The sequence below is a fragment of the Ochlerotatus camptorhynchus genome, unplaced genomic scaffold (genome assembly GCF_037179485.1).
Source record: "Ochlerotatus camptorhynchus isolate MF236.1 unplaced genomic scaffold, CSIRO-AGI_Acam_v1.1 ptg000105l, whole genome shotgun sequence".
Taxonomy (NCBI): domain Eukaryota; kingdom Metazoa; phylum Arthropoda; class Insecta; order Diptera; family Culicidae; genus Ochlerotatus; species Ochlerotatus camptorhynchus.
Window position 1 is genome coordinate 2,951,768 of NW_027040595.1, and position 14,781 is coordinate 2,966,548.

The window sequence follows — 14,781 nt, forward strand, 5'->3', positions numbered from 1 at the left end:
TGGTATAAAGTTTAAGCTATGATAGTGTAAAATTTAATCTATGGAGCGTATACAACCGGTGAATTTGAAAAATGTTTATTTCTTAATCTAATAATGAATTGTATTACTTTTGAGTGTACGTTTGTGCGTAAATACGCACCACACAAACGTCGCTATCTTAAGGGAATGACATCTTATGCCCACAATAGATGATTTTCTTCCACGATTTACGCCCGCTAAGTTCATTAGTCGCCTTGACATCAAGGAAGCTTTCTACCAGGTAGAACTTGAGAAAGATAGCCGTTACATAACGACGTTTATTACACACATGGGCCTTTTCCGGTATAAGCACCTCATGTACGGCATTTTAATAGCTCCAGAAATCTTTCAGCTCATACTTGAACAGATTTTAAGCCGTTGTGGTTAAAGAGCCTGAATTTATCCTATGATTTTGACAGACAATCGATTGTTCCAATTTTCACATGTCGTCTCTTTATAAATTCAGCCTCTTTAGTTGTGGTAAACACACGGTAAATTTCATCGATGGCATCTTAGTTTTTGGTGAGATTGAGAGTGAGCATGATGATGCTCTCGAATTAGTACTGTCCACACTCAAGGAATACGGAGTGCTACTGAATAAAGACAAGTACGTTTTTAAAGTGCAGAAATTGGGATTTCTAGGACAAACAATCTCGTGATAAAATTGAAGCACTTCAACGATTCCGTGCCCCTTCCTGCCCGGTAGAAGTTCGGAGCTTCCTAGGACTTTTTAACTACATCGGGCGTTTCTTACCAAATTTGGCAACCGTCACTACTCCGTTGTGTGGGGCGATGCTCAACAGAAATCTTTTTCTAAATTGAAAGACGTTAAGGTTTTTCAACAATTCACTTCGAATTCGGGTAATTGCGAATGCTTCGTCCGTTGCACTTGGCGCTGTCCTGATACAGTTTGTTGTCTGACTGATGATGATCCTCGAACAATTGCGTATGCTAGCAAAAGCCTCACACAGACAGAACACCGATACTGCCAAATCGAGAAGGAGGCATTGGCTTTGGTTTGGGCAGTGGACCGATTTTCTTGAGACTGACCACAAACCGCTCGAGGCGATTTTCAATCCAACTTCTAGACCATGTCCACGGATCGAGCGTGGGTTCTTCGTCTCCATTCTTTTACATTTGTTGTGAAACATCGCGAAGGAGTAAATAATTATCCTTTGTCTCGTTTAGTTGCGCACAACCCACGAGAAACCAAACATCGTAGCAGGAAGAGGAAAATCATTGTGAAAAATTTTACTGATGAGATCGAACAGTAGTCGGAATTCTTTCCAACTTGCTCGAAAAGGCAGAGAACAGCGAAATATGACAATTATTTTGATTATCTAAAATAGTCTAAAACAGTGTGTTACTGAATCACAGTTTAATATTTCTTTGTTGAATTTTACGTTTAACTGAAGTTGTAATTATCTATTTGAATGATATGAAACATGAATTTATAAACTCTGAAGATAGTTTGTATGCTAAACTTCCAAAGGGGGAAGAGCTGAGATGTTTGTAGTCAGTGTGTAGTATAATGAGTTGTTCGAAGTTAACGTGTATTATAATTAGCTGTTTATAATTAGCGCCGATCCCGTTAAATGGAAACGAATACATGCGAGATGATGTTATAAACGACTCCACCGACCAAGGTCTGATCGAAGAAGAAAATAAACAAGACAGTCATTCGCATCTGACACTTTAAAGGATCCAGTTCAGTTTATTTTGCCTTTTTCTCCAAATCACAGACTCGGTAGATTATACTCCAGTTATACACCTCATTCTAGATCTTGACTAGTTTTCACTAAGGGATTGACCTTTAGACTCGACCATTCCAGGCTAAACTTCCTCGGTTTCACAACAGGTTGCGCAAACGCTACCCGTTTTGTTACCTGAAACAAGAGAAAAATAATTAGAAGTTTTACGAACAACAGCTCATTCAAGACAGCTTAGTAATGAAGTCAATGTGGTCCAGCGGTAGTACTAAGCAGTTATGGATTTCTCTTGCCTTAAACCGGTACGTTGGTTATCAACTAAGTTCTGTTGGGAACCACCTAGGAATTAACCGAAGCGCACTAGCACCCGGAATGAATAAAGACCATCCATCATCGCATCTCCACCGCTAGGAATTCCGGCCATTGCCGTTCAGGTGCTCACCATCAAGCACACTCCTGGCAAAAGTACCAGCTTCATCGACTCTCTCTTTTGTTAATAACGAGGCTCTAAAAACATGTTCAGCTATTTTTATCTTATAATACAATTAATAATAATTTCTTTAACCGACTATGTAGAAACATTAGCCCAAAACATGAATGCAGCCAAGTTATTAACGAAAGATAGAGTCGATTAAGAGAAATAGTTTATTTTATCTGGGTTGGAAACCGAACCTGAGGCTTTTCAAACAAACGATCAAACTAAAGTTTATCAGAAAAGAAGCAAACTCTATCTTGATACCCGACCTAGGTTGGAACTGAATAGTATATTAATTCGCTATAAGAAAGATCATCCCACATCGTCGGCAGAAAGGCAGATGTGCTGAAGGCCAAGGATGAAGTGATGGCTCGATTGGATCGAATCTGACGGAAAAGAGCAACCGGGTGTCGGTGTGTGGTAGCATGGAAGGTTCCGAACGGGCACGACGCCACTGTTGATTCCAACCTATTTCTTCTATCCCTTTTCTATTTTCGTATAGAGACACACACAAAAAATAACAATGGGATATGTTTTTCCCAGAAAATTCCAAGTAACTTAAATGCATCATTACGAGTTTCGTTCCACCTGCGTTTTCCTATATTCATTCTACCGCTATCCGTTACAAAATTTCAAGATGTGCCGTGAAAAAAATTGACATTTCAATGAAGAAAACTTGCGCGCCTACGTTGATCAAAAAGTCCGATTTTCCCTACTTTCACCCACTGCGCATCATCTCCCAGTCGCTACCATAGCAACACCATCGTAACCAAATGTTCACATACCACGAGCCTATATAAGTAAGGCTGCTGCTAACAATCGTCAAGAGGCTTCCTAGGTAGTTTCTAAGCAGACGTGTTTTACATCGCTCTCCTCAATTTCCAGATTTTCAACATGTTTGCAAGAAAAATGAAAAACGGCCGCGATGCTCAGCAGACCCGGTCCGGTCGTAATGCTAGACCGGTGTCTTTGCCCATTTTTATGCGTGATGACCCTGATGGAAAGCTCACGGCCATTTACCAACGTATAAAGGCGGCTTCTTCGAAGCCCAACCTGCCAAAAGGGCGGGATCGTTGGGAAATGCTGAAAAACTTACCGGTGACCGATGAGTACGACAACGTAAGGTCACCGGTCGGTGAGTACATCACACGGCCGTTTAAAGCATTACCTAGCAAACAGTTACTTCGTGAGGGATTCGGGAGAGAAATTTTAGAAAACCGGTATGAAACTACCCAGGTTGCCGCAAACGCGGATTTAGGTAAGGAAGATTTAGATTGTGAGGGTGTAGAGTTAGAGAATAATATTGATTTAGGAGATAGGGTATGTTTTGTAACCCTCGTCTAGGGTGACAATTAATAACCCACCCTTTTAACGTGTTTGCCATGAGCGTGTGCCTTGTCTGTTATGATTTGTTTTTGTTTTGGTCGCACGCTCGGCAACATACTCACCACTGCTTTATTTGTAAATATTTTAATTTGTTATTTTCATCGTAGATTTTATTCGTGTAGGCATGTTTTTAGGATTAGGATATAGTGTAAAAATTATCGTTTAAAATTGTCTCGCGTGTAGAATGAAGTTAGGTCCCGTTTCTCCTCCCGCTGCAAAATAAGGCGAAAAACATAACCAGCACAACATTCGAGCGCGGTTGCAGGAGAACGATGGCGGTTGTTGTATGGTCCGTGATTGTCAAGTAGGACAGCGAGAGAAAGTTACGAGCCACGGTAGGAAATCGACGCGTTTTTTGCCCCGTCCGTTTGAAGTGAAAAACGAAAAGTTGGAGTGCCGTTTTCGTGGCGTGTGTCAGCTGGAGGGATAATTCCCAGCATCGTCGCGTGAAAGTGTCGTCGTTTCCTGGAAAAGTGCCGTGGTTCGTGAGCTTAAGTGAAGGGTGTCGGATCGCCGCCAAGGGAAGCTAAATTTCAAGGATTTTTCCGCTTCCCGGCTAAACCCCAAGGATCCCCGAACACCCACCGTCCTCACTGCGGTGGCTCAGCCAGTAGAGCCAGTCTCGCCACCGCAGTTAAGAGCCAAGGAGGGACGAAGCAGGTCGAACCGAAGGAGCGTTCGCCTGGGTAGTGCACTGCGGTGACTACCGGGACCATCTACGGTGAGTAGTTGGTCCGGTGATTCGTCACCACCGTCGCCGAGGGGGTTCCGATAAAGGAGCCTTGCTCATCCCCCCCGCTAAACGCCAAGGACCGCTGCTACGCAGCTAAAGTGAAGGAGAAAACGCTCGGCACAGACCGTGTCTGGAGCCAACGTAAAGCAGTACGATCTGCAACCGCCGCCGCTATCGTCGAAGGGCCCCACCGAGTGACACCGAGGATAACGAGGAGAAAAGGGAAAGGTTAGAGGATAATAGACGTCTGAAATTGTACTTTTCTTTCTCTTTTCTTAACAATCCATCCAAATCCGAACGTCTTTGGGGGAAGTACTCTGCTCGTAGCCGCCCCGCCGGGGTAAATCGGGCCAGCTATAGGCTGGCAAGTAAGCCGCAACTTACAGTTTGGAAGGTAATCAACTAAATGTATGTGAGGTATTTAGGTGTAACATTGCCGAGATAGATTCGGTTTTGGCAGAAGGGATAGCCAAGGTACAGCAATGTACGACAACGTTAGCAGTATTTGAAACGTACGCCAAGACACACCATGAAATATTGGAACGTGTGACGTATGTACCGAGCACAGCTAACGCTGCCACACAGACTGCTATTCCCAAAATGCAGCGATCAGAGATGAATTTTGTATATGCTGGATTTTGGGAGCACTGTACCTTGAGAAAAAATCAAGGTATGCAAACCCAAAATTTGACGTTTTTGAAGCAGCCTACTGAGATGCTTCAGAAAAATCCCAGTGACCCAAATTCAAATTTGATAAACAAACTGTTTGGATGGAAATCTTTTGGATTGACCTTCTTGTTTTCGGCCGTGGTACTCGGTTTGATGGAAATTCCAAATTTCATCTAGCAGTTTGGAATTGTTTTTTGTTATGGATCGAGCTCACTGGTGGTCCAACGAATTTCATCAAAATTACTTAGCTTCTCCGAGGTCTTCTGACGAGTAAAGATGTTGTAGCCGGGTACGAACGAATACTTCGAGCTACCATCTTTGCTACGAGGATTCCTCGGAACCCATTAACACCAAATAGGGACCTTTTGGTAAACAAAATTCGTTTAGGGACCGTGCTTCTGAGCAAACCAATCGATGTGGCAGAGTGCTTTCATCGAATATCTTACTGTTTATGAAGTTCGAATGACCACTACCGTGAGCTCGATCGTTGCATACCATAGTAGTAGTGTTAGGTTTTAGAAATAGTGTATGTAGAAAAATAATCAGGTAGGATTTATAGGAGCTAGGGCAGGAGCACATATGTGATTGGCAGGGAATGTGGTGGGAGTTTAAAGGTACTGAAAAGTTACCTCTTTTGATGATTTTGATCGAAACTGATGGCCCATAAAAAAAATTGTATGGAAAATCGAGTTTGATACAAATTAGGAAGAGAGGTGACTTTTCAGTGCATTTAACGGGGCTTCTCACATATGTGCTCCTTTTATCCAAATTAACAATTCACTTATAGTAGCTAGTTAGTTAATAGGGTGGTATCACATTTCACAGATTTTATTTTCAGAATGGGCCATTTATTAGCATATCGTTTTCGGCAATATTTTCGTTCTCAAATATTTAAAAAAAAAATCTATTAAAATGGGAATATTACCTTCTTTGAGTGTTCATTGTTCTGTTATTTTTGATGTTATCTTTTATTTTCGTTTGCTTGTTGTTATTTCAATAAAGAAGGAAATAATCTCATTAGCAAAATTGTTAATAAAAAAAAATTACATTTTTTCCGTTTTGAGTGCACATGATTTTAAACATTCATGTAAATGGTCCATTTTAGCAAATAAAACTCCGGGAAATGTGATACCACCCTCAGAAATATGTTTGATCAGTTAGGAGCTAGGGCAGGAGAACATATGTGATTGGCAGGGTATGTGGCGGGAGTTTAAAGGTACTGGATTCTTTGTTCAGTACTTTTAACGGGGCTTCTCACATATGTGCTCCTGTATTCTTGAAACACAGGATAGATAACGACCTCAGGTCAGAGAAAGTTGGTAGTTATAGTGAAACTGTATTTAGTAGAAAAGAGTTAGGGCCGAAATTTAATGAGCAAGCAATGTAGTGCCATATTTCAGATGCTCTAAAAAAATTTCGTTGTCAATAAATTGTAATTGTGCATTTGAGGGTAATATTTTCAAGTTTAAAAAAAAATAATCCCATCTCATCTTGTATATGAATGAAAGTATTCAATTAAGAGTATTAATTTAGTGTTGTTGCTTAATTTTGTTGAATTAAGTGCATAAGGCTTCAAAAGATCCTGCTGATAAATGAATAATTCAAATAGTTTTACCTAACTAAAGCTAACCAAGACACCATTGTGGAATGCTCTTCGGCAGGGGAACTATGCCATTAGCGCGAAGCATTTTTAAACCACTGATGATGGCGCCAACTAGTATTGTTTTTACTATTTGGTTATCACTTGATTCAATAGGATCAGATCCGCCGTTAGCACAAGATGGGTAAGTGTGTCAGTTATTGATCTTAGTGTTCCTCTTATTATCTTATCTTATCTTTTTTTATTAAAGAGACTTTCAGCCATCGCACAGTGGTTCCCCTTAGAACAAAAGTTGGCCAAAACCTCAAAATTGTTGCTGTACGAAGAAAACTTGACATTCAAGACGTCACAAAAAGGAGTATAGTAGAGCCAGAACCAATGCACAATGGTCCCAAAGCCGTATTTAGGAAGACAAAATGTTTGCGCCCAAACCGTCAGTTTTAGGTACATATATGGTTTCTTAGGTAAACTTGCTTCATATGTTTTGTTCAATCTTTTAATGTTCGTAAAATTAGGGTGGTCCATAAAATTGTTGAATTAAAAATACAAACTTTTTTATTATTTGAGATAGACCAAAGCAGTGTTCTAAACAGTTGTAGAACATTCAATTCAAAGCAAATTTGTTGAAGACACAACGTTTTTACCTTTTATGGTTCATGAGTAATGATTTTTTTAAACAAGCAGGTTAGGGTGGCCACTAAAATCGGGTTTCTTTGAATATATTTTCATGCGTTAATTTCTCGTAAAAATATTGTTCTGATTACATTTAGAACTTTTGATAACGCATATTTTTTCTCAAGCAACTAGGTTATTTTTTTTTTGATTTGAAAGTTAAAGGCTATTTTCTTCGAAAAAAAAATGCTCTTTTCAATTGTCAATATCTCAAAATGGAGCAAACCGATTTTCAAACATTTTTTTGTAAAAAACTGCAAGAGCTTTTACTGTTTAAAGCATTTAATCGAAGACAACAAATCAAGAAGACTGGCAACACTTCCATTTTCTCATACGAACGCTATGAGACAGGTACAATCGCGTCATCTGCCGCTCAAAGGTAAATGCTTCGAATGAATTTGATAGCAAAGATTAAATCCTCAGAAGAAAGGTTTGTGAATTTGCTCATTTTTCTATGCGTTGCTTCCACCTTCACTCAAGCGCAGCGCTATTGTATCTGTCGCTTGGATTCTGGCAAAGTGGTCAGTCTTCTTGATATGATGTCTTTGATTTAATTTAATTAAAAAAAAAAGTAATATTTTTCAGCAAAAGCTAGCCATAACTTTTCAAATAAAAGAGATAACAACTTAGTAAAAATATATGCCATAAAAAGTTCTTAAAGTGTCTAGTATAAAAATATCACGAGAAATGAACGTATAAAAAGATATTTAAAGAATGCCGATTTTCTAGGGGCCACCCTAACCTGCTTGTTAAAAAAATCATAACGCATGAACCATAAGAGATTGATATATGGTACGTGTGTGTATGTGTCTGCGTGTTGGTGTGCTTTGAAAAGGCATTGTGAAGCTGGCTACAGTATACACCGCAGATTATTTAACTTAGAAACGGATATTTTCCAAAGAACACTTTACTTGTTATTCCTAATTTCAACATCTTTCGCAAAAAATCGCAAAACACATTAAAGTCTATCTGAAAGCTAGCTTCCCTAATAAAAATTGTATGGTTAATTTGCTTAACGACGTGTTCTGGGTATCATCCAAACCATTTGTGGAATAGTTCAATGATTTGGGTTATCGTTCGTTTATGGTTATTTTTTATTAGGGTTTTTAAGCTATCTTTTGATTACTAAAGGATAGTGGGTGGATGTGTCCGTCATATGTTTTGCTTGGTCTAAATGTGAAAAAAGTATATTTTTGCTATTTTTTTATTTGAAACTGTCACTTAAAACAGTGTATACACTCTTTTTTACCATCCATTTGACGTGAAATAAGCCGAGGAACATTTCTTCTCAAGCAACCAAGTTAATAAACACATTATTTTTTGCTCTATTTGAGCAAAACAGTAACAAGAAACATTACGATTTTTTTCAAAAATTTGTGATATCACTACACTATAAAAACCATAAACAAATATGTAATCAACAGAACTGCACAAATCATTCAATTTAAGATACTATTAACATCTAAAAATGATAAAAAATATTGAAATAAAAAATATCAACTTTAATTTTTGAGGTTTTGACCAGCCAGGAACCACTGTGCATCGGCTGGTTCATCTCTGGTTCCTCTTATTGACCCTGTCTTGTTGAGGAGGTACGTTCGGTTCATTGTTTTATCTCTTTCTACATGGATAAAATTATAAACATGGATTACCGCTTTATCTAGTTCAGATCTCATACCAATCTGACGCTATACATCAATTTCAGATAAATCCCATAAATTAGAACATTTACTTCAAGTGGCAAACATTTTTTTCAGAGGAAGAACTTTCTTTTGAGCTTATTGACATAACAGTCAACTCAATCATGTATGTTTAACCTGTTGGGGTACTGGATTCATTTTGCAATAATTAATCTTCCAGGAAATAACTTTAAAACAAATAACTTCCCAGATTGGAGCTTTGCGTAGCACTAGAGAGGAGCGGACTTGTTGATTCTAAGCCAAACAAACTGTCAACGTCAAAACCAATCGAGCAACGCACCAACGTAGCACGTTTGGCTGTTGCGCTATAGTCTCGACTGTAATAGTAAAAAAAAAAAAGGCGTACCTTCGTTAGCCAAGATTGCTCTGGTTTGGCAGTCAATATTGTTCTGGCTTGAATGTTCTGGACCAACTTCAAAAACGCCAACCGATTTGAAATCTGCAATAAGAAAAAAATAATTAGAAGTTTTAAGGATAACAGCTCATTGAAGACAGCTTAGTAATAAAGTCAAAACTCAGGTGCCATTCTGATATGACTATCTTGTAGAAGCTGGACGAATCGATGCAATCTGCAATCTCGTTGGCTGACAGCCATTGCATTAAATCAACTGGTGTAGGAAGTAGCAAGCTCGTGTCCGTGAACGGAAGTGGTGCCCGAATGAACGTTTCGCTGGACAACGTGTACCATTAGGGTGGGGCTTATATTTTTTAAATCATTGAGCTATTTTCGTTGACATTTAGAAGTGGTGCAAGGGGTCCAAGTACAAAATGCCGAACGATGAGCTTTTCAAAATAAAAACTATGCTTTTATAAGTAAACACGTGATTTTGTGACCCATGAAGACGAAATTTTTATCCATTTAACAATATCTTCACTCATTCTCGAGATATATGGCATAGCGATGTTTTCTTATATAGACTTACGCTTGCATATTGATAAATCGCAATCGTGATAGAACTTTGCATGGGAAATGTGATTGAAGTGGCCTGGATTTCTACCGAGAATATCGTGGGTTAATGATAATAAAGCTTGACTGTATTTGAAATGTGATCTGATCACAGCGTTAAAAATTGAGTGATTCATACAATTAACTGCTCATGAGCAGGGTTGATTATTGATAACCGCCGTTAACGTTTGCTATGATGAATATGTATTTCAGACGTTAACGCAGACATTATTGACTGTTATCGATTAATAAACCTGCTCATGAATACTTTTCAACAATTCAAGTTGTTCAATGAATTAGGCCCCAAGTAACATTGAGAGATTCTCTTCATAGACATTCCCAGCTATTTCCAGCACACAGATCGTCGAAAGAAGCTATTATATAGCCTCTAATACGACAAACACGACTAGAAACAATTCTGTTCTTAACTTTCATTTTCATTTTCATAGGCCGATAGTATAGGAGGGGTAATGGCTGACTCGCCACATGTAGGCTACATGATCGCCATGGGAAGGGATAATGATTAGACTGAGGTAGGTGGTTGGATGTTTTTTGGATTGAGATGGCCACGATGCTACAAAATGATATGGAATGTGTTAGCTGGAAATAGTTTGAAATTTGAATGAGTTATTTAGAATTCATTACTGAGAGTTCTGCTCTGCTTTGAATCAGAACACTGGATTCCGTTAGTATTGTTTCAAAATAGTTATGGAAAAAATGCTGTGACGTGTAGTAAACCGATTAATGAGTAAATCCGTTCCGAACAAAATATCTAAATTATATAAGTTACGAAAACCGCGTGAATTCCGAGAGCCGTGCGTGACAACCAAAGCGAGAAAAAAGGCTTATTATCATTTAAAGAGTGCCACCAAAATAAATGTAATAGCCTTTGTTGGCAAGTTGATTAATTATGGTTTCCTCCCTAGATATTCTACTTATTTTACTATTGAAACTATCATCATCACGTATCAATCATTTCAAAATTTCGCGACCGTACCGAACAATTTCTAAACTACATAAACTCAACAAAAAAAAAAAAACTTTTGGTAAGCTCTACCATATTGCGAATTACTTCTGCGTAAGATCCGTAGACGTAGGCGCGTTGATTCCGACAGCCACAAAAAGTTAAACATGCATCAATAGCACATAAGGAAAGATCGATTTTACGTAGGGTTTAGTTCATAGATTAACATTGACTGCTGTTTACAAATGTAAGTAAAGGGCGAACACGAAATTATTGCGACACATTCAACCGGGCATAACTTTTTTACCATTGGGTAAAAATCAACCAAATTTTGCACACTTTCTCATTGATGTGTATTGTGTACATGCTGTCAAACTCGAAGTCGTGTTTTTCGATTCAACGAAAATGGAGGTGAACCAACGCGAGTTGAGAGAACAAATTCTTTCCAAACACCTGGAATTTCCTGACCTGTCGCACCGGCAGTTGGGAAATTATTGAACATTCACCATTCAACCGTCTCCAGAGTGTTGAAGCGGTTGACGTTGGACCACGGCAAAGGAGCTGGAAGAAAACCGGTACCGGAGAACAAAAAGACGGAGGGAAAGGTGAAGCGGATGATTAAAGCAAATCCCAACGTCTCAAGCCGTGATTTGGCTAAAAAGATCGGCATGTCGCAGAGTTACGTCCAGAATGCAAAGAAGAGAGCTGGACTACATACATACAAGGTACAGAACTTCCCAAACCGCGATGAGCGGCAACAATCGACGGCTAAAACTCGGGCACGGAAGCTCTACGAGAAGATGCTGACAAAATATGGCTGCTGTGTGATGGACGACGAAACGTATATAAAAGCCGATTTTAAGCAAATTCCGGGGTTGGAGTTTTTCACCGGCAAGAGCAAGTTCGATGTGGACGACAAATTTAAGAAGAAGAAAATGTCGAAGTTCGCCTCCAAATATCTCATTTGGCAGGCCATCTGCTCTTGCGGACTGAGGAGTGAGCCTTTCGTGACAAAGGGCACAGTAAATGGCGAGATCTACAAATATGAGTGCCTCGAGAAGCGCCTTTTGCCGTTCTTGCAGCAGCACGACGAAGCTCCGCTATTTTGGCCAGATTTGGCATCATGCCACTATTCTAAAAGTGTCCTGGAGTGGTATGAGGCCAATTCTGTCCATTTTGTTCCAAAGGACATGAATCCGCCAAACTGTCCGGAGCTGCGCCCGGTGGAGCAGTACTGGGCAATAATGAAGCGGGAACTTCGGAAGAGCAAGAAGACAGTCAAAGACGAGAAGGACATGTTAAGAAAATGGAAAAAAAAACTGAGAAACTGGTACCGGATGACACTGTAAAGACTTTGATGGAGGGCATCAAGCGAAAATGCGTTCAATTTTACATTCAAGGCTCCATCGATTAACTTTTCTTTTGATTTTTGAAGTAAATATATGTATAAAACTACCCTAAAATTTTGGTTTGATTCTAAACATTATAAGAAAATTGGCATGACATACTCGGTGTCGCAATAATTTCGTGTTCGCCCTTTACTTGAACACTAAGAAATAAGTTAACTCAAATCCTTTAACCGCATATATCAGAGATTTCACGTATTGAGAGAATAATATAGTAATCGAGTACAATGAACTCAGGAGAAAACAATACCTACGAAAGATTAAAAGTTATTAATTGTCACAAACCTCTACTTTTACTTATTTCCTAAACTATTCCTCTCCTTGTTAATGCTGCTTGTTATTGGTCTGCTTGTGTTTTCTTATTAAAGTTCAAGACTAAATAGGAAGATTTATTCCACAACTTTAAAGGTTAGTTGCCTCCCTAAGCGGACCCCCCGCATCCTAATTATTTTGTTAATCTACCTAATGTTATTAGACTTTCTGAAGTTTCTTATTTAAGTTCATTTGATGATTATGATATCTCATTAGTCTAATTTAATAAATTATTGAAATCTCTAATTCACCTAATCAATCATAACCCACGCTTTATTAAGTACCTGCACTTGTGCTTGTAATCCAAAACTAAACGTGTTTCAAGTACTTTTGAATTTGACCTATACCTATTTATTATATCTTAGTTTGACCCAGGTGACACCTTCAAGTGACTAAAATGCTTCATTTTGAATTTAGTTTCCTAGCTGATTTTAAATTATATAGGGTATATGATCCAACTACACTCACACGTTTCCACTATGTCGTCCCACAAAATTACGTATGAATATGTCACAATAGAAGCACGCCACAGTGGAAATCCCAAATCAAAATGAAACACATATAAGATTACCATGTACAAAAATGGTGTTTAACATTGTTCCCTGAGTAATACCTCAATTAAAACAAAAATGAAAGCTTGTCACGCAAATAGAAAGAGCACCGATGGGCACTTTCTGAAATATGTTATTAGTATAATTTCCTTGCAAACCCAAATAAATCTAAAAGCGCCAGCCATAAACCTACCGTCTCCAACACTCCACTATAAAGCATGAAATTAAGCCCGCCCACCAACAGCAAGGTGCAAAAACTAGCCAAGAGGAGGGAGAAACAATTCTGTTCTAACGTTACTAACGAAAGAGAATCGTTTAATGTTTCTTAGGACCTAATGCATTGTTCAGGTAAATAAATTGATCTTTTCATCATGTTGTTGATGTTTTGTATAAGAATAGATATTTTAAACATATTGTATTGATAATTATCCTTGTTTCGACTACCACACTATTATTCCGAACGGAATCATCTGCTCCTTGTTATATAAACTCAAAGGTTTTAGATAGAAAAATACGTCACGCACGTGGTATCTACGAGATGTACTGATTGGTCAAACATCTCCGAACGACTACGTGGCAAAAATGCACGAGACAAAGCAAACTGGTGACATTCATAAATTCACCAATGAAATTGAGAACTTGGTTTTCCTCCTTGAGAAAGCTCACATCTTAGAAAATATTCCAGTTGAAACTGCGAACAAAATGGCCACAAAACAAGGAGTGAAAACACTTTGCATTAGCGCTCGTAACACTGAAACCAAACTACTGCTAAAATCAGGACAATTTGCAACGTTGTCCGCTGTGATTGAGAAAGCCGTAGAAAATGAATTATCTGCAACATCATATGGAAAACAAAACACACAGATAATGTCTCGCATTTGAAAACGGCACAAAAGCTTTTATAAGCAAAAGTTGTAAGGCCCACGCAAACCATCATCATCATCGCGGAAAAGAAAATTTCCAGCAAAATTGCTATGAAAATAGGTCAAATTTCCACTTTTAAGATTAAGCATTCTAAATATTTCAATAAATATTCGCCCGGTTACCACCGATGGTTTATCGTTTGTAATATAAACCTCGTAGCCGTACACTTTGCGTGCGCTACATAAAATATGCTTACGCAGCATAGCGACAGTAAATTCGCTTCCTAGAGCGTTGGTGTGGAGCGTGATATAAGTAAATCATTTTTGACCGAACTTTAAACCAAGTCGTACGCTGCTAACCGCAGTCAATATCACCGCCAGCAAGTAGGTATTTACAAAAGTCACCCCCTTTAAGATCACGGGCCTCATTGGGGAAGAAGCGTTTTTCGTATGAACGGTTGTATTAAAACAGTCATTTCGACTTGGTTCCACAATGTGACCCCGGTTAACAGGGAGAAAGCGGTTTGCATTAGCCAGAGATATGATGAGCACCTCAATAGCTTACATGGGAACAAAGAACAACATGTTTTATAAATGTGGTATACATTGAATTTTCCTAGGTCATGAACCCGATATTCATGGAGGCAACATAGTAAATAATTAATTTGGAGGTTATTTAAAACGATCACGTTGAAAGAGACATCATGATGATTGAAAATGGCATAAGCATAAGTAGCATAAGTCGAAACAAGGATAATTTTAAAAACCTAGCTGTAA